Source organism: Oryx dammah, unplaced genomic scaffold (genome assembly GCF_014754425.2).
Source record: "Oryx dammah isolate SB20612 unplaced genomic scaffold, SCBI_Odam_1.1 HiC_scaffold_11, whole genome shotgun sequence".
NCBI lineage: Eukaryota > Metazoa > Chordata > Mammalia > Artiodactyla > Bovidae > Oryx > Oryx dammah.
Genome location: NW_024070195.1, coordinates 8,257,615 through 8,276,615, shown reverse-complemented (window position 1 = coordinate 8,276,615; position 19,001 = coordinate 8,257,615).

Here is a 19,001-nt window from a genome sequence, read left to right as displayed (position 1 = left end):
ATTTCAATATATCAAAATTTCCACCTCAAACTCATATAAAACCAGTTTCTACCTTCCTGCCTTTTTTTTTTTTTAAATACTTTTAAGTGAAATATAGTTGAATTACCAGGTTGTGTTAATTACTGCTGTAGAGGAAAGTGACTCAATTATACATACATATATATATCTCTACCTATATATGTATATATTAGTTTTCTTTCTTTGGGGGCTTCCCAGGTGGCACAGTGGTAAACAAACCCACCTGCCAATGCAGGAGATGAAGGGGATGCAGGTTCGACCCCTGGCTCAGGAAGATTCCCTGGAATAGGAAATGGCAACCCACTCCAATATTCTCACCTGGAAAATACCATGGACAGAGGAGCCTGGCGGGCTGCAGTCCCTGAGGTCGCAGAGAGTCGGACATGACTGAGCATGCAGGCACTACATCTTTATACATTCATCTGCTGTCCACCTCCCTCTTGACTCCTCTATTTTCATGACCATTTTTACTAGCCTCATGGTTGCTCAAGCCCCTGCCTCCTTCCAATGTGTCTCTCAATACCATCACTGGCCAGGTTATTTTCTTCCACTTTTGTAATAGCCCTCAAATCACTTTCCTCCCTCCTATTCTCGTAGACATTATGAGGCTTCGGGTCCTTATTTCTCCTTGGCATAGATATTAAAGCAGCATCTCCTGCCAATCCATCTTCCCAACCTTGCATATACATTGCTGTCAGAATAATCTTCTCAAAAACACTGTGGCTCTCTATTGCCACCAAATGAAAAAGAGAAAAAAAAGCAGAAAACAGAAGCAATAACAAAATGAAAACTTTCTCTGGTTTCTAAGGGATTCTGCAATATATTATTTTATTGCTCTATCTATCATGCACTCTAAACCAAACTGTATTCACTGTTCCTGGGTCTGTGTCAGGAATGCATTCTATAGTGTTTAGAGAGAAAATGCTCGTCAGTGCTCAAGACTAACATCACCTCCTTATCAAAACCTTTCTTGATCTCCTCAGCTGGATAGGTGAGCTTTTCCTTTGAGCTGTCTTAGAACATTACTAGGACTCTTCTTGTGACATTTATCTGTTCAAAATATACTCTGGCAATGAAAGGAACTGTGATATCTCCCACAGGGTCTGGTATCACTGAACCCAGGAGTCACATCTGATATATGCCTACATCGGCCATGATACTTCTCCCTGAGTACACGTATGTGTCTGATAGAACGAAAGTGAGAAAACACACATCTCTCTTCAAATCATTAAAGAAGCAAAAATACTACATAATCAAGGTCATTTTTAAAAAGATTGTTACCTAGTATTTTAAAGAGATTGTTCCAAACAGTTTCCTTTGAGAGTTACACTTGGATTATTTAAGGATATTTTTTGTTTGTTTCTGTCTTCTCTGCGTGAATTGTGAAATCAAAGACAGGTGGAATGGAGGAAGCCAAAGCGAGCTAACTCAGCCAACACTGGCAGCTGTCTGTCACTGGAACTTGTTGTCTTGAAAGAGGAAGTTGTTTTTCTGTATCGCACGAGAAAAAAAGCAACGCAAACATACTTGATGGGAGGGCTATTCCAGACATAGGAAATTACTAGAAGGAATATTTTTCCTTTGCATCTTTTCCTGATGGTCCTAAGAATAATGAGGTCATTTGAACAGAAAATGAAAGAGAAATTAAATTTCTGTAATTCTTTGAAAATATTTTAGAAATGTCTATTCGGTTGCTGACAACAAAGATAGTAATGAAATTCATTAATATTCAGTTATCCCAAACACAAGACATACTTCTCAAATTTCCAGAGAACAAACCTCAGCTTTCATTTTAGTAAGGTTAGAGTAGTTTGGACAAACCAACATTTCCCCAATAAATACAATAAAGCTCTAAATGCCTCTCTTTGTTTTTGAGTTGCTAAGTGTTCAGCTGTGACCCTGTGGACTGCAGCACACCAGGGTTCCCTTTCCTTCGTTATCTCCCAGAGTTTGCTCAAATGCCATGTCCATTGAGTCAGAGATGCCATCCAACCATCTCATCCTCTGTCAACCCCTTCTCCTCTTGTCTTCAGTCTTTCCCAGCATCAGGGTCTTTCCAATGAGTCAGCTCTTCGCATCAGGTGGCCAAATTATTGGATCTTCAACTTCAATATCAGTCCTTCCAATGAATATTCAGGGTTGATTTGCTTTATGGTTGTCTCTCTAAAATATAATTTTGTAAACAATCTTTCAGATTGTTTCTCAAGTAGATATAGGCTATTTGTACACTTAGACATGGGCGTCTAACATAAATTGGATTAAAACTCCATTGAAAAGAATTTACTTTTTTTTTTGACACAACAGTTTAGTTTTATAACATGTAGGACATTTTTGAACATTTCAACTTTCTGAAAAAATTGAAAGAATTTTGCAACAAATGCTGATATGCATCAAGACTCTACCATTAACTGTTACTATGTTCACTTTATCACCTATCCGTTCTTCTAAAAAATGGATCCTTGGAAGAAAAGCTGTGACAAACTTAGCATATTAAAAAGCAGAGACATTATTTTGCCAACAAAGGTCCATATAGTCAAAGCAATGATTTTTCCAGTATTCATGTATGGATGTGAGTTGGACCATAAAGAAGGCTGAATACCAAAGAATTGATGCCTTTTGAACTGTGATGTTGGAGAAGACTCTTGAGAGTCCCTTGGATTTCCAGGAGATCCAACCAGTCCATCCTAAAGGAAATCAGTCATGAATATTCATTGGAAGGACTGATGCTGAAGCTCCAATACTTTGGTCACCTGATGTGAAAAGCTGATTCATTAGAAAAGACCCTGATGCTGGGAAAGATTGAAGGCAGGATGAGACGGGGACGACAGAGGATGAAATAGTTGGATGGTATCACTGACTCAATGGACATGTGTTTGAGCAAGCTCCAGGAGATGGTGAAAGACAGGGAAGCCTGATGTGCTACAGTCCATGGGGTCGCAAAGAGTCGGATACAACTGAGCAACTGAACAACAATCCATTCTTCTAACCTTCTAGAATACTGCCCCCACCCCGGCCCCACCCCACATAGAAAGCTCCTTCATGCCTTTTCTTGTGCATCCCACTCCCTCTCCACAAAGGCAGACTTTAGAGTTTCACCCACCTTAGATTTAAAATTCACATTTAAATGTCTCTTAAGTACTTCTTGACTGCTTACATCATTTTGAAATAGTTAGAAATTCACATGAGCCCTTTAATTTTAAAGTTAATCTGTGTAATGAATATTCTGCTTTCTAGACAAAAAAAAATCAGAACCCACATTCCATGAAGAATCATGTCTTTAGATAGAACATGTCTGGGTGGCATTTAGCGTCATCATTTTGGGTGAGTTCATCTCTTTAGGGGTCAGGTCTTCATTTGCTAAATGGAGTTATAAATACCAACTCTACACTCACCTCAGAACTGTTGTGAAGGTGAGAAGGAGCAGCAGTTAAACTTTCCGTAGAGATGTGCAATATTCATACCTGTGTAATCAGGCGAGTTGCACTTTGCAGGTGCAGCCTTGGAGATCCATGCTTTTCTAAATAAACATTATAAGCCTTATTTCTGGGAAAATTTGGTAGAATCCCATCATTGGCTCAGTGTGCTATAGTTTCATTTTTCTCATTAAAGACATTCAAATTCTCACACTGACAAAGCAAGTCACTATTTTCAGCAGTGGCCTTTAATAATAATATGCTTATTTTTAGTGTGCTCTACTAATTCAAATCAATTTTATTTTTTATTGTTAATTAGATGGGGATTTAAGCATAAAAGAACATTAAGGCTTTCCCTCCATATCCTAGTTACAGGCCATTTTTGAATTCTTGCTTCAATGCCAACAAAAAGAACTGACAGCTGATCTTTGTAATTCAAAGCAATTTCCACCCTGCTGAATTATTCTGGGTGTCAAGCACATGAAGCGTCTCAGATAAAAGTTGTTAGAAAATGAGTAATATAACCATTTTGTGTAAATATCTAAATAAGTAGCTTTGATTAATTTTTTATTTCTCAAGTGAATATTCCGTTGGTGGTCCATATCTATGTATAATTATGAATTCTACAGCAGTGACTTCAATCTTGAGATCTTCAATATGAAAGTTAAATTAACTCAGATGAAAACTTAATGAATTTTACTGTTTGAAGATCATAGAATTCATTAGGATGGAGAAAATTGAAAACAACCGAAATATCCAGCCATGGAGAAGGATGAAGTAATTTATGGCATATCACACAATAGGATATGCTATCGCCAGCACATTCGGAGTTGCCAACCTATTTGTAATTTTCTTACAAGTTAGCGTAGGAAAAGATAGGGAATATGCATCATAGAATTAACACTGGTTAGGGCAGGATCGTGGTATTATAGTGTATTAAGATATTTGATGATCAAATTTCTTTCTTAAACTGGAAACAGTGACAGACTTTATTTTTGGGGGCTCCGAAATCACTGCAGATAGTGACTGTAGCTATGAAATTAAAGGATGCTTGCTCTTTGAAAGAAAAGTTATGACCAACCTAGAGAGCATGTTAAAAAGCAGAGACATTACTTTGCCAACAAAGGTCCGTCTAGTCAAAGCTATGCTTTTCTCCAATAGTCATTGTATGGATGTGAGAGTTGGATTATAAAGAAAGCTGAGTGCTGAAGAATTGACGCTTTTGAACTGTGGTGTTGGAGAAGACTGTTGAGAGTCCCTTGGACTGCAAGGAGATCCAACCAGTCCATCCTAAAGGAAATCAGTTCTGAATGTTCACTGGAAGGACTGATGCTGAGGCTGAAGCTCTAATACTTTGGCCACCTGATACAAAGAACTGACTCATTTGAAAAGTCCCTGATGCTGGGAAAGATTGAAGGCAGGAGGAAAAGGGGACAACAGAGGATGAGATGGTTGGATGGCATCACCAACTCAGTGGACGTGAGTTTGGGTAAACTCCGGGAGTTGGTGATGGACAGGGAGGCCTGGCATGCTGCAGTCCATGGAGTCGCAAAGAGTCAGACAAGACTGAGCGACTGGACTGAGCGACTGAACTCAACTGAAAACATTTGATGATCAAATTTCTTTCTTAAACTACTTTTATTTATTTCTCTCAAGTTAACTACAATGCTTGCAATAAACTATGCTTTGTACTAGAAATATTCCCGTATTTTTTTCTTAAACTATGAACTCTTGTTTAAAAATACAAACATCACAGACATGCATAACTTAGAAAATAAAAAAATCTTATAATCTGGTATTTCAGAGACAATGGCTATGTTTTTTATTATAGACACACACACACACACACACATATCACATCACATAAAGTTTGCTGCTGCTGCTGCTAAGTCACTTCAGTCGTGTCCGACTCTGTGTGACCCCATAGACAGCAGCCCACCAGGCTCCCCCGTCCCTGGGATTCTCCAGGCAAGAACACTGGACTGGGTTGCCATTTCCTTCTCCAATGCATGAAAGTGAAAAGTGAAAATGAAGTCGCTCAGTCGGGTCCGACCCTCAGCGACCCCATGGACTGCAGCCTTCCTGGCTCCTCCGTCCATGGGATTTTCCAGGCAAGAGTACTGGAGTGGGCTGCCATTGCCTTCTCCGCACATAAAGGTTAAGAGTATGGAATTAGTCATACCTGAGTTTGATTCCAACTATGCTGTGTGGTCTTAGGAAAATAATGTAATCTCTTTAGGCCTTATTTTTTTCATGTGTGAAATGATGATAGTAAGACATTTCATAAAGTGCCTAATGTTATTTATTTAACAAAAATTAGTTTGCATATACATACATACATTTTTAAAATAGAGATGGAATATTTTACATGCTATTTTTTAAAAATCTTCTTTTCCTATACAATATATTTTGGACAATCAGTTGGGCAGTAATGTCTGACTCTTTGCGACCCCATGGACTGCAGCACACCAGGCTTCCCTGGTCACCACCAGCTCCCAGAGATTGCTTAAACTCATGTCCACTGATTCCGTGATACCATCTAACCATCTTGTCCTCTGTCGTCCCCTTCTCCTCCTGACCTCAAATTTTCCCAGCCAGCATCAGGGTCTTTTTCAATGAATCTGCTCTTCGAAACAGGTGGCCAAAGTATTGGAACTTCAGCTAGAGGTAGAGGTAGAGAAGATAAAAGAAAATCAAATAGATAAGCAAGATCAGGTCAGGGAGGAAGAAGAATGGTGAACAGGAATCAAAAGACTTAATGTAAATCCTGGATTTACCTTTAACTAGCATTGGCCTTGGGCTTATCTGTCACACTCTGTCTCAATTTTCTTTCAGCTTTAAGATCCTATAATTTATTATTTATTAGGTTCAAAACCTAGGATTCATGTATTTATGAATACTTGTTGAGTTTTTATTTTCAAATGTGCCTGGCACTTCTTGGAAATCCCCACCCTGAAGTGGTAACACAGAACTTTCAAGTAAGGTGGTCTTTAGTTTCCAATTTCTCATGTAAATATTATAGCCTTTAGACATCTTAACTAGAGCTGGTTGTATGCATCTCTGAATTGGAACTTCGTATGTTTTGGAGGATGGATATGTCCAGGGCATGGTTTGCAGCAAGGAGTTTGGGTTAGTTCTTGCTCTACGTCAACTCCTTCTCAGCCCCTCATTTCTCCTCTGGAATGTGGATCTTTTCTGTTTAACCTATCATTCTCTAACCTCCATTCGATTTCACATTTGATCAATCAACAGAGAAAATCAGGAACATAGCATTCTCCAGTCAGTGATTCGCAAGCTTTAATGCATCTAAAAATCACCTGAGATCTTAGTAACAGCAGGTCTGAAGTGGGACCCATACCTCTGCATTTCTAATAAGCCTCAGGTAAGAACTAGGCTGCTGTCTCACAAACCACAGTTTAAGTAACAAGGAGCTAAGTCAGTCTAGAAAGGAAGTGAGAACAAGGTGTTCCTTAAGCACAATAGCCTCCCAGGGCATTCTTGCCACAACTGGTCAAATTCAACTAACGGAGCAGTAATAGGTCAAAAATATAATCAGTTCCTTTCTTGTCCTTCACCTTGCCTTGGAGCATTTTTCCCCTCTCCCAGGCAAAATGACTCAATACTCAAAGGCTCCTGCTGTCTTAAATCTCAAGGTGGGTAATCAAGAATGAGGTTTTAAGGAATCAGCAGTAGAGAGAAAAAATAGAGGAAAAAAATGAAACACCCACACTTTGAGAACAGAGAAATCAAGAAATCACCCTGAGGGACCAAAAAAAAAAAAAAAATGTATCCTTTGCTTCTACAATCCCCAAATTTTAATTTTTAAATTTCTCCCCAACTTTAAATTAATAACATGCTTATCATTAATAATTTGACCAGCAAAGAAAACGATAACATAAAAATTACCTAAAATCCTTATTTTTACATAAAACTACTGCTAATATATTGGAAAGCATACTTCTATGTCAGTCTGACTGTACACACATACACCCTATTTAATTTTACATAATTAAATGAGCTTTTCACATTGTATTCAGTTCAGTTCAGTCGCTCAGTCGTGTCCGACTCTTTGCGACCCCATGAATTGCAGCACGCCAGGCCTCCCTGTCCATCACCATCTCCCAGAGTTCACGCGGACTCACGTCCATTGAGTCGGTGATGCCCTCCAGCCATCTCATCCTCTGTCATCCCCTTCTCCTCCTGCCCCCAATCCCTCCCAGCATCAGAGTCTTTTCCAATGAGTCAACTCTTCGCATGAGGTGGCCAAAGTACTGGAGCCTCAGCTTTAGCATCATTCCTTCCAAAGAAATCCCAGGGTTGATCTCCTTCAGAATGGACTGGTTGGATCTCCTTGCAGTCCAAGGGACTCTCAAGAGTCTTCTCCAACACCACAGTTCAAAAGCATCAATTCTTTGGTGCACAGCCTTCTTCACAGTCCAACTCTCACATCCATACTACAAAATAAATTTACCTGTTAATGTCTTAGTGCTAGTACTTTATTGAATAAATTTGAAATATAACATTGGGTAAATTTAAGCTGAACACATATTACTTTAATATTTATATATTGTAATAATTACTGATGTAGCAATATTTATCACATTACATAATTATAGTGTAATATTATTATCTATATTCATTAGAGTGTGCATTAGGCCTCTACAGCTTATTCACTACACATTAAAAGTTTGTACCCCTAAATACCATCACTTTTACTACTATCCCCCTCCACTCGCCATCCCCGAGAAACCACCATGTTACTCTGCTTTTTATAGGTTTAACTTTTGATATTCCACATGTAAGTGATGTCATGCAGTACTTGTCTTTCTCTGTCTGAATTTTCTTGTTTAGCATAATGTGCACAAGCTTCATCTGTGGGGTGGGAGAATATCTTCCTTTCTCAAGGCTGAATGATATTCCATTGTATATACATGCCACATCTTTTTTCTCCATTGATTCACTGATAGATTTGGGTTGTTTTGTATTTTGCCTATTGTGAATAATATTGTGATAAACATAGATGTGTATATATCTCATCAAAATCCTGTTTGCATTTGCTCTGGGTATATAGAAGTGGAATTGCTGAATAGTATAGTAGGTCTATTTTTATTTTTTGAGGACCATTCACATTGTTTTCCATAGTGATTGGGCCAACTTACATCTCCACTGACAATGTATAAGGGTGTCTGTTTGATCACATCCTCGACAAGGACCTGTTGTCTCTTGTCTTCTTGATAATAGTCATCCTGATAGTTAGCAGTAGTACTTTAAATCAGATCAGTTCAGTTCAGTTCAGTCGTTCAGTCATGTCCGACTCTTTGTGACCCCATGGACTGCAGCACGCCAGGCTTCCCTGTCCATCACCAACTCCCAGAGCTTGATCAAACTAATGTCCACTGAATCCGTGATGCCATCCAAACATCTCACACTCTGTTGTCTCCTTCTTCTCCTGCCTTCAGTCTCTCTTTAAATAGCTGTTTTAAATAGTTGTTTAGTATTTTAAATAGCTATTTTAAAATTCCTAGTATTGATGCAAGTGGAGAAGACTATGGCACCCCATTCCAGTACTCTTGCCTGGAAAATCCCATGGATGGAGAAGCCTGGTAGGGTGCAGTCCATGGAGTTGTGAAGAGTCAGACATGACTGAGTGACTTCACTTTCACTTTTCACTTTCGTGCATTGGAGAAGGAAATAGCAACCCACTCCAGTGTTCTTGCCTAGAGAATCCCAGGGATGAGGGAGCCTGGTGGGCTGCTGTCTATGGGGTCACGCAGAGTTGGACACGACAGAAGCAACATAGCAGTAGCAGCAGCATTGATGCAAGAGAAGCATGTTTTTCTTTTTTTAAATTAGGAGATACTTTAAAAGAGTATTTTATTAATGTTATAACCTTATTAATTACATATATGCAAACAATATCAGTCATTACAGAGCAGAGAGCAAGCTATCACTCCAAATTTGACTGTCTGGAGTACCTTCTCTAATATTAGGTGAGTAGCATTCCTGAACATTTTTCCATGTGTATATGCACAGTTTAAAACATAGCCAAATAAAAAAATAATTTTTATAAAAATGAGATTATGATATGGATATTATTTTAATTAGAACATTCCAAGTTGGATTATAATAGGGGTGAAACAAACTGAAGTCAAAATTTATGGAACCAATTCTATAAACTCTGATTTCACAACCCACTGCAATATTCTTGCCTGGGAAATCCCATGGACAGAGGAGCCTGGTGGGATATACTCCATGGGGTCAAAAGAGTTGGACATAACTTATTGACTAAACAACAATCCAGTATCTACTACTTAAGTTTCTATAGGAACTTGGGCAAGTTATGTAATATTTCTGTGTCTCAGATTTCTGATCTGTAAAACAGGACTTATAGTCCCGAAATCACATGATGTTATCAGGATAAAAAGAGATAATATAAATAAAACATTTTGAATGGTTCCTAGAATATAGTGATTAATAAATATCAGTTATTTTTATATTAGCTCAACTATATAGATTTATTTTATGAAAAACTGGTTAATGAAAAGTATCAGAGATAGTAATCATGTTTTGGGGTTAGGTTCATTTGAAAAAAAAAAGATTCATAGTTTTTTCGTATGAAAGGTGGAGAAATGTATCATTTTCTTCTCCCTCCTTCCAATCACATTCTGACCTCCATTTTATTATAGTTATTTAGCTAATAGTTTTAACATCTGGATTCTGTTCTACACCCATAACTCTAATAGTGTCTCTCTTTCTGAGAACTTTATTTTGATTCATCTTCTGATTGCATGAACTTCACTTTGGAGTAACTGCTTTTCAAAAGCAGTTACTGCCCCTTATGAAAGCGGGAGTGTTAGCTGCTCAGTCGTTTCCAACTCTTGCGACCCCATGGACTGTAGCCCGCCAGGCTCTTCTGTCCATGGGATTCTCCAGGCAAGAATACTGGAGTGGGTAGCCATTCCCTTTTCCAGGGGATCTTGCCAACCCAGGGATCAAACCTGGGTCTCCTGCTTTGTAGGTGGATTCTATACTGTCTGAAAGAATGCCTGTCTCTTAGTTTAATTCTTGAGCAAAAATGTAGGCTGAGTAGTACATTCTTCAGTAATACTTTTCCTCTGGTTTGTTTTTTTAATTTTTATTTATTTAGGCTGTGCTGGGTCTTTGTTTTGCTCAGGCTTTCTCTAGTTGTGGCAAGTGGGGGTTGCTGTTCCTTGAGGTGTTCAGGCTTCTCATCGTGGTGGCCTCCCTTGTTGCAGAGCACAGGCTTTAGGGTGCACAGGCTTCAGTAGCTGGGGCGTGTGTGGTCAGTAGTTGCGGCTCGCAGGCTCTAGAGCACAGGTAGAGGAGTTGCGGTGCACAGGCTTAGTTGCCATGCGGCATGTGGGATCTTCCCGGATCAGGGACTAAACCTGTGTCACCAGTACTGGCAGGCAGATTCTTATCTACTGTGCCACCAGGGAAGTCCTCTGATTTTTATAAATGTTTCTATATCATCCTCTGGAATTTAATAGCAGTGAAGCCAACAGCTTCCATCTTCCTAGACAGTTTTTATGTTTTAAACATACACATTTTTTCTCGAATCCATTGTTACGGGGTGTTCCTATTACATGCAGACAAAACTGTCCTATACAAGGTTAAATCAGCTTTTCTATCCACTAGCATTTTATGACGGAGAAGGCACTGGCACCCCACTCCAGTACTCTTGCCTGGAAAATCCCGTGGATGGAGGAGCCTGGTAGGCTGCAGTTCATGGGGTCGCACAGAGTCGGACACGACTGAAGTGACTTAGCAGCAGCAGCAGCAGCATTTTATGAGCACCCATTTCCCCACACTATTGTTGACACCGAATATTGTCAGTCTTTTAAACATTTTTTCAATCTAGAGGACAAAATTGGTATCTCATTGTTTTAAATTTTAGTTTCCATTGTTGATGAGGTTGCATACACTCATATCATTTTTTGCTTTTGACTTATGATTGATATCTATTCAAACTCTAGGAGATAGTGAAGGACAGGGAAGCCTAGCATGCTGCAGTCCTTGGGGTTGCAAAGAGTTGGTCAGGACTGAGCAACTAAACAGCAACAAGCATCAGTTACATATTTTCTATTGGGTTGTCTTTAGGGCCTAGCAAACACTGGGATTTTCAGGAGCGGGCTACATTGCTTCTTTTTCTCTTTTGTGTTTCTTAAGGCTGTACAAGCATATGGTAATTTCGGTGTTCATTAACACCTTTACCAGGCAGTAGATTGCAGGAAGAAGAGAAGATGAACTCCAGTCCATCCATCTGTGGTCTTGTTGCACGAATCTCACCACCCTCGCATGCATTGCTAAAGAACTTTTGAATTCATAGTGCAAAGTAGAATTGCTTCTCAAATGGTTCTGAAAAATGGTTCTTATGCAATCCAAGTGTAATGCTCAAGTGAAAAGAGTAGAGACCAAAAGTAAAATAGCGTGTCCCTCTCACCGAATAAACACAGTGCATGCGTGTGCTTGTTACAGCTATAGGCGTGTTTAAAAGCAATACATACTTAAAAAATACGCACTGTTCTAGTGCTATGTGCAGTGGATAATACGTTTGATGCTAATGAACATATACAAGCTTTGTTATTCAGTTGCTAAGTCGTGTCTGACTCTTTGTGACCCCGTGGACTGTAGCACCCCACTCCAGAACTCTTGCCTGGAAAATCCCATGGACGGAGGAGCCTGGTAGGTTGCAGTCCATGCTAAGGGTCGGACACAACTGAGCGACTTCCCTTTCACTATTCACTTTCATGCATTGGAGAAGGAAATGGCAACCCACTCCAGTGTTCTTGCCCGGAGAATCCCAGGGACGGGGGAGCCCGGTGGGCTGCCATCTATGGGGACGCACAGAGTCGGACTTGACTGAAGTGACTTAGCAGCAGCAGCAGGACTGTAGCACACCAGGCTCCTCTGTCCTCCACCATCCCCCTAGAGTTTGATCGAATTCATGACCATTGAGTCAGTGATGCTATCTAATCACCTCATCCTTTGCTGCCCCCTTTCTGTTTTTGTCTTCAATCTTTCCCAGCATCAGGGTCTTTTCCAATGAGTTGGCTCTTGGCATCAGGTGGCCAAAATATTGGAGCTTCAGCTTCAGCATCAGTCCTTCCAATGAATATTCAGAATAGATTTCCTTTAGGATTGACTGGTTTGATCTCCTTGTAGTCCAAGGGACTCTCAAGAGTCTTCTCCAGCACCACAGTTTGGAAGCAATGATTCTTTGGCACTTAGCCTTCTTTATGGACTAACTCTCACAAAGTAATAAATATGGTTCTTTGTATTCTAAAGTTCCTATTTATAGTCAAACTTCCTTATTCATGGCCTCTTTCCCCTCCAGCCTTAGCTAGACTTAGTTAATTCAATTTTCAGAGCAAACAGATACACCTCTTTTCTTCAAGCTGTTATATCTTTTTATTTTTATTATGTTGAACCAGGGGAGGATGGGGAAGGCACTCAGTACTTCAGAGTCTGGGAGGCTGTCTTTTCATTTATAGAGAAAGCAAAAAAAGTGAAGTTTTATTCTTTTTTAATTTTGGTATTTAAATTTGTGATAAAGATGGCTATTCATAGGCTATTTTGGCTTTAGAAACTGTGAAGTTTTCTATTATGTAAGTTTTCAAGTATCTACTGAGTTCTTGCAAGGTTTCTATAGAATCATAGCACTGCAGAGCTGGAATGGATTTTTACAGTCCCTCTAGAAAAATTCATTACCCATTGTAAGAATCCTTTATGTGTTCGTACTTCAGTCGACTTTATGGACTGCAGCCCGCCAGGCTTCTCTGTCCATAGGAATCTCCAGGCATGGATCCTGGAGTGGGTTGCCATTTCCTTCTCCGGGGATCTTCCTGATCCAGAGATTGAACCCTTGTCTCTTGCTTCTCCTGCACTGGCAGGTGGGTTCTTTACCACTAGCACCACCTGGGAAACCCTACGAATCCTTTCTAGATTAGAAATCCTTTCACTATTAGGTGATGATCTGACTTTGTCTTGAACACCTGCAGTGATGGGAGCTCACTTTAGCTAAAAGCAGATGTTTCACCATCTCATGCTGGTCAGAATGGCTGCTATCAAAAAGTCTGCAAACAATAAATGCTGGAGAAGGTGTGGAGAAAAGGGAACCCTCTTACACTGTTGGGAATGCAAACTAATATAGCCATTATGGAGAACAGTGTGGAGATTCCTTAAAAAACTGAAAATAGAACTGCCATACGACCTAGCAATCCCACTGCTGGGCATACACACTGAGGAAACCAGACTTGAAATAGACTCATATACCCCAATGTTCATCAGAGAACTTTTTACAATAGCTAGGATGTGGAAGCAACCTAGATGTCCATCAGCAGATGAATGGATAAGAAAGTTGTGGCACATAAACATGAGTATTACTCAGTTATTAAAAAGAACACATTTGAATCAGTTCTAATGAGGTGGATGAAACTGGAGCCTATTATACAAGGTGAAGTAAGTCAGGAAGAAAAACACCGATATAGTATATTAATGCATGTATACAGAATTTAGAAAGCAGGTAGTGATGACCCTACATGTGAGACACCAAAAGAGACATAAATATAAAAAACAGACTTTTGGACTCTATGGGAGAAGGCTAGGGAGGGATGATTTGAGAGAATAGCATTGAAACATGTATATTACCTTCTGTGAAATAAATGACCAGTCCAAATTTGATGCATGAAACAGGGCACTCAAAGCCGGCGCACTGGAACAACCCAGAAGGATGGGATGCGGAAGGAGTTGGGAGGGGGTTTCGAGATTGGGGACACATGTATACCTGTGGTTGATTCATGTCAATGTATGGCAAAAACCACCACAATATTGTAAAGTAATTACCCTGAGAAACGCCGGGCTGGAGGAAGCACAGGCTGGAGTCAGCACAGGCTGGAGTCAAGATTGCCGGGAGAAATATCAATCACCTCAGATATGCAGATGATACCACCCTTATGGCAGAAAGTGAAGAAGAACTAAAGAGCCTCTTGATGAAAGTGAAAGAGGAGAGTGAAAAAATTGGCATAAAGCTCAACATTCAGAAAACTAAGATCATGGCATCTGGTCCCATCACTTCATGGCAAATAGACAGGGAAACAGTGGAAACAGTCGCTGACTTTATTTTTCGGGGCTCCAAAATCACTGCAGATGGTGACTGCAGCCATGAAATTAAAAGACGCTTACTCCTTGGAAGGAAAGTTATGACCAACCTGGACAGCATATTGAAAAGCAGAAACATTGCTTTGTCAAGAAAGGTCCGTCTAGTCAAAGCTATGGTTTTTCTAGTGGTCATGTATGGATGTGAGAGTTGGACTATAAAGAAAGCTGAGCGCCAAAGAATTGATGATTTTGAACTGTGGTGTTGGAGAAGACTCTTGAGAGTCCCTTGGACTGCAGGGAGATCCATCCAGTCCATTCTAAAGGAGATCAGTCCTGGGTGTTCATTGGAAGGACTGATGCTGAGGCTGAAACTCCAGTACTTTGGCCACATGATGCGAAGAACTGACTCGTTGGAAAAGACCCTGATACTGGGAAAGACTGAGGGCAGAACGAGAAGGGGACGACAGAGGATGAGATGGTTGGATGGCATCACCGACTCAATGCACATGAGTTTGAGTAAACTCTGGGAGTTGGTGTTGGACAGGGAGGCCTGGCATGCTGCGGTTCATGGGGTCGCAAAAAGTCAGACACGACTGAGCAACTGAACTAACTGAATAAAATAAATAATTAAAAAAATAAAAGCAGATTTCATAAAATGAACAAATGTACATTATGGCAATTTATTTTTCCTTCCAGTAATATTCCTTACTGGATTGTAATATTACCCTCTGGAGCAACTAATCTGTTCACTCTCTCAACATGTTGCTGTTGTTCAGTTGCTAAGATGTGTCCAACTCTTTGTGGCCTCATGGATTCTAGCCCGGCAAGCTCCTCTGTCCATAGGATTTCTCAAGCACAGATACTGGAGTGGGTTGCTGTGCCATCCTCCAGGGGATCTTCCTGACCCTGGGATTGAACCTGTGACTCCTACATTGCAGGCATATTCTTTACTGCTGAGCCACCAGGGAAGCCCCCTGCCAACATGACAGATGGTCAAAATTTTGAAGCTCATTATTGCACATCCACTCAGTCTTCCATTTCCAAGGTTAATACTACAAGCTTGTTCTGTCAGTCCTCATGAGCTCTGGCTTCCAGATTGCGCTATTCTGGCAATGCTACTTTATATGCACTTCTGTTATTAATGTCATCGTACAGAGAACTATCCTATTCCAAGACCCATGCCCCCAGACACAACCTAAAGAGCACAAAATCTTGAAATACTGGGACCTTGTCTAGAATCCTGATGGTTAGAGATGGAAGATGGAAGTAGCTGTAGAGAATGATTAATGACCTGATGTTTCAGAGGAAGACATTGAGATCCAGAGAAACTATATGACTTGTCAAAGGGTCATCAAATAGGTAAGTGGCAGAATCAAAATGACAATCAGATGACTGGAAGTGCAAAATTAAGCCTAGAGATCTCAATGGTAAGTGCATTCTTTTGTTTTTAAATTAAAGTATGGTTGATTCGGGCTTCCCAGGTGGCGCTAATAGTAAAGAGCCTGCCTGCCAATGCATGAGACTTTAGAAATGCAGGTTCGATACCTGGGTCAGGAAGATTCCCTGGAGAAGGGAATGGCTACCCACTCCAGTATTCTTGCCTGGAGAATCCCATGGACAGAGGAGCCTGGCAGGCTATAGTCCAAAGGGTTGTAAAGAATTGGACATGACTGAGGTAACTTTGCACAGCACATAGTTGATTTACAATGTTTTAATAGTTTGAGGTGTACAGGAAAGTAATTCAAATATTTATGTACATACATATGTATATCTGAGAAGGCAATGGCACCCCACTCCAGTACTCTTGCCTGGAAAATCCTATGGATGGAGGAGCCTGGTAGGCTGCAGTCCATGGGGTGGCTAAGAGTTGGATATGACTGAGCGACTTCCCTTTCACTTTTCACTTGCATGCATTGGAGAAGGAAATGGCAACCCACTCCAGTGTTCTTGCCTGGAGAATCCCAGGGACGGGGGAGCCTGGTGGGCTGCCGTCTATGGGGTTGCACAGAGTCAGACACGACTGAAGTGACTTAGCAGCAGCAGCATGTGTATATTCTTTTTTGAATTTTTTTCTTTTATAGGTTGTGCTTCTGTAAATTCTGCTCAAGTTCCATGTCCTTTTTTCTTTTAATATTTTTAATAGACACATAGTGGCTCTTTATCACTTAACATCACTTTGAGGAAATCATATTTGTTGTAAATATTTTTCTCAAAAATTTTTCTGATATTTTGGATATTCAAACATTTAAATTTTGTATAGTCATACTTTTCAGTCTTTCCGTTTGAATTCTGTTTTTTCAGCAACCAAACAACAGAGGAGTCAGAAATGTGCTTATATTAAACACAGGTAGAAAGGAGAAGTTTTCACCTGCCTCAGGCTTGCAGTGACAAATATTTTAGTCACCTTTTGAATAAGATATGAGTGATAGTTTTTAAAAAGAGAAATGTGGAAGAGAAAAGATGTTAAATGGCATGTTAGCATAAGCCACTCCTTATAAACAAGAAATACAGATAAGGAGGTGAGAGGCTAAGGTTGGAGCATACCTGTTTAAGATCAGATGCCTGAAAACTCACCTGAATGGGTCCTAGGGAACTATTACCAGTGTATATGGACCTCATCATCAGAGTGATATTTGGATATTGGTAACATTACTCCTTCCAAGAAGCTAATATAAGAAGAAAACAGTGAACCTGAATTTCAGAGATTATTGAGCAAACCATGACCTAAGTTTGAGCAAGCAGCCCATGATGTGTTGTTCAGGAATTGAAGATGCTATGTTAATGGTGCCGAGTGCGTTAGCGTGAATGTGACTACGGAGATCTTTCTAATCTGTGTGTGAGCACCGCCTACTGGCCACGGTTGGACAGTTGGACCCTGGAAAAGGATGAAAGCACCAGTCCACACTCAAAATACCATCGTCTTTAAAGTAGTGGGGCTTCCTGCAGATTATAGTGATGACTCACTGATGTAAGAGATTTTTTCTTTGAAAGTGTCTTGAAATACAAGGTTTTAGGAATCATTTTTGTAAAGTGGAGCAAGTGTAGAGAAAAGTTATTTTCATGAACTGTTTGCAGAAACATAGATTGGTTTTATCTTTAGGAAGTACACTTTAGTAATGTATATCAAAGATCGAACTCCCAAATTCTATTGTTAGGAATTTATCCTAAATAAGTAATCAGAAAATTTAATAGAGATGTATTGCAAAAGTCTTCTTCGGAGCATTCAGAAGTAAAAAATAATGAGGGGAAAAGCCAAACTAAACCCCATCTCTGTGACGAGATCAGTTATAACATCTATAGAATACTATGCAGCCATAAAAAGGATGTATGCATTTTTACCTGTGTTACTGTGGAAAGATACGTATGATTTTTCACTAGGTGACCAACGCTAATCTTTAACAGCCCCTAATGTGCTGCAGATTTGGAGTCAGGCTACCTCATTTCATATGCTGACTTTGCCACCTCTTAGCATTTGGCTTTGGGAAAGCTGAAGGTTTTTTTTGTGTGTGTGTGCGTTATTGTTGTTTTCAAAATTTCTTCATCTCTAAATTGGAATACAGTATTGTAAAGTAAAATAAAGTAAAAATAAAAATTAAAAAAAAATAAATTGGAAATAATAACAGTACTTACCTTTTGAATGGCTTTTAGAGTTAGAAAGAAATTCAAATAAAGTTCTGAAGCACACTGCACCTAAGATAAAGTCAGTTATTCTCACTGTACTTTTGTGTTCATATATAAAGTTCATGTGTACATGTCTAACTACAAACAGAAGCCCAGAAGGATATACCAACATAATGGTAAAATATACTTCATAATGTTAGGATTAAACATAACTTTTCTATATTTCCTTTATACCTTTTTATACCTTTTAATTTTTACTTTGAATATGAATTACATATAAAATAATCAAAGCTATTTCTACACCAAAAAAGAAAAGTAGCCTTCTTATACTGCAAGAACAGTAAGAATATTGTTAACAGCATGCTTGTTTACCTGAAAGGGATCCAATTGGAAATTCTATATTGTATTTAGGATATCATATCATAATAGGCTTGGTCAATGGCCTTTGTATTTACTGAAAATCTTACTTTTCTACTGAAATTCTTATTTTTCTAGCATGAAGTAGCCATAACAATTGGGGAAACAAATTGAATTCTCCAAAGGAATACTTTCCTTGTAATCTGTATGTTTTAAAACAAGGTTAAAACATGTATTGTTGATGTACATGTGATTATTATAATAATGAAATCCAATTGAACGCTATTTATACATAATGCTCTTCTGTCATCTGCCATTCACAGAGAGGAAGAGATAAAGGAAGAGAAGGAAAGAGGTCATACATGCCTAAATGATTTCATTAAAGAAATTTTTTTATTGTGGTAAAAGTCACATAATATAAAACATGCTATTTTAACCATATTTAATTGTACAGTTTAGTGGTGCTAAGTA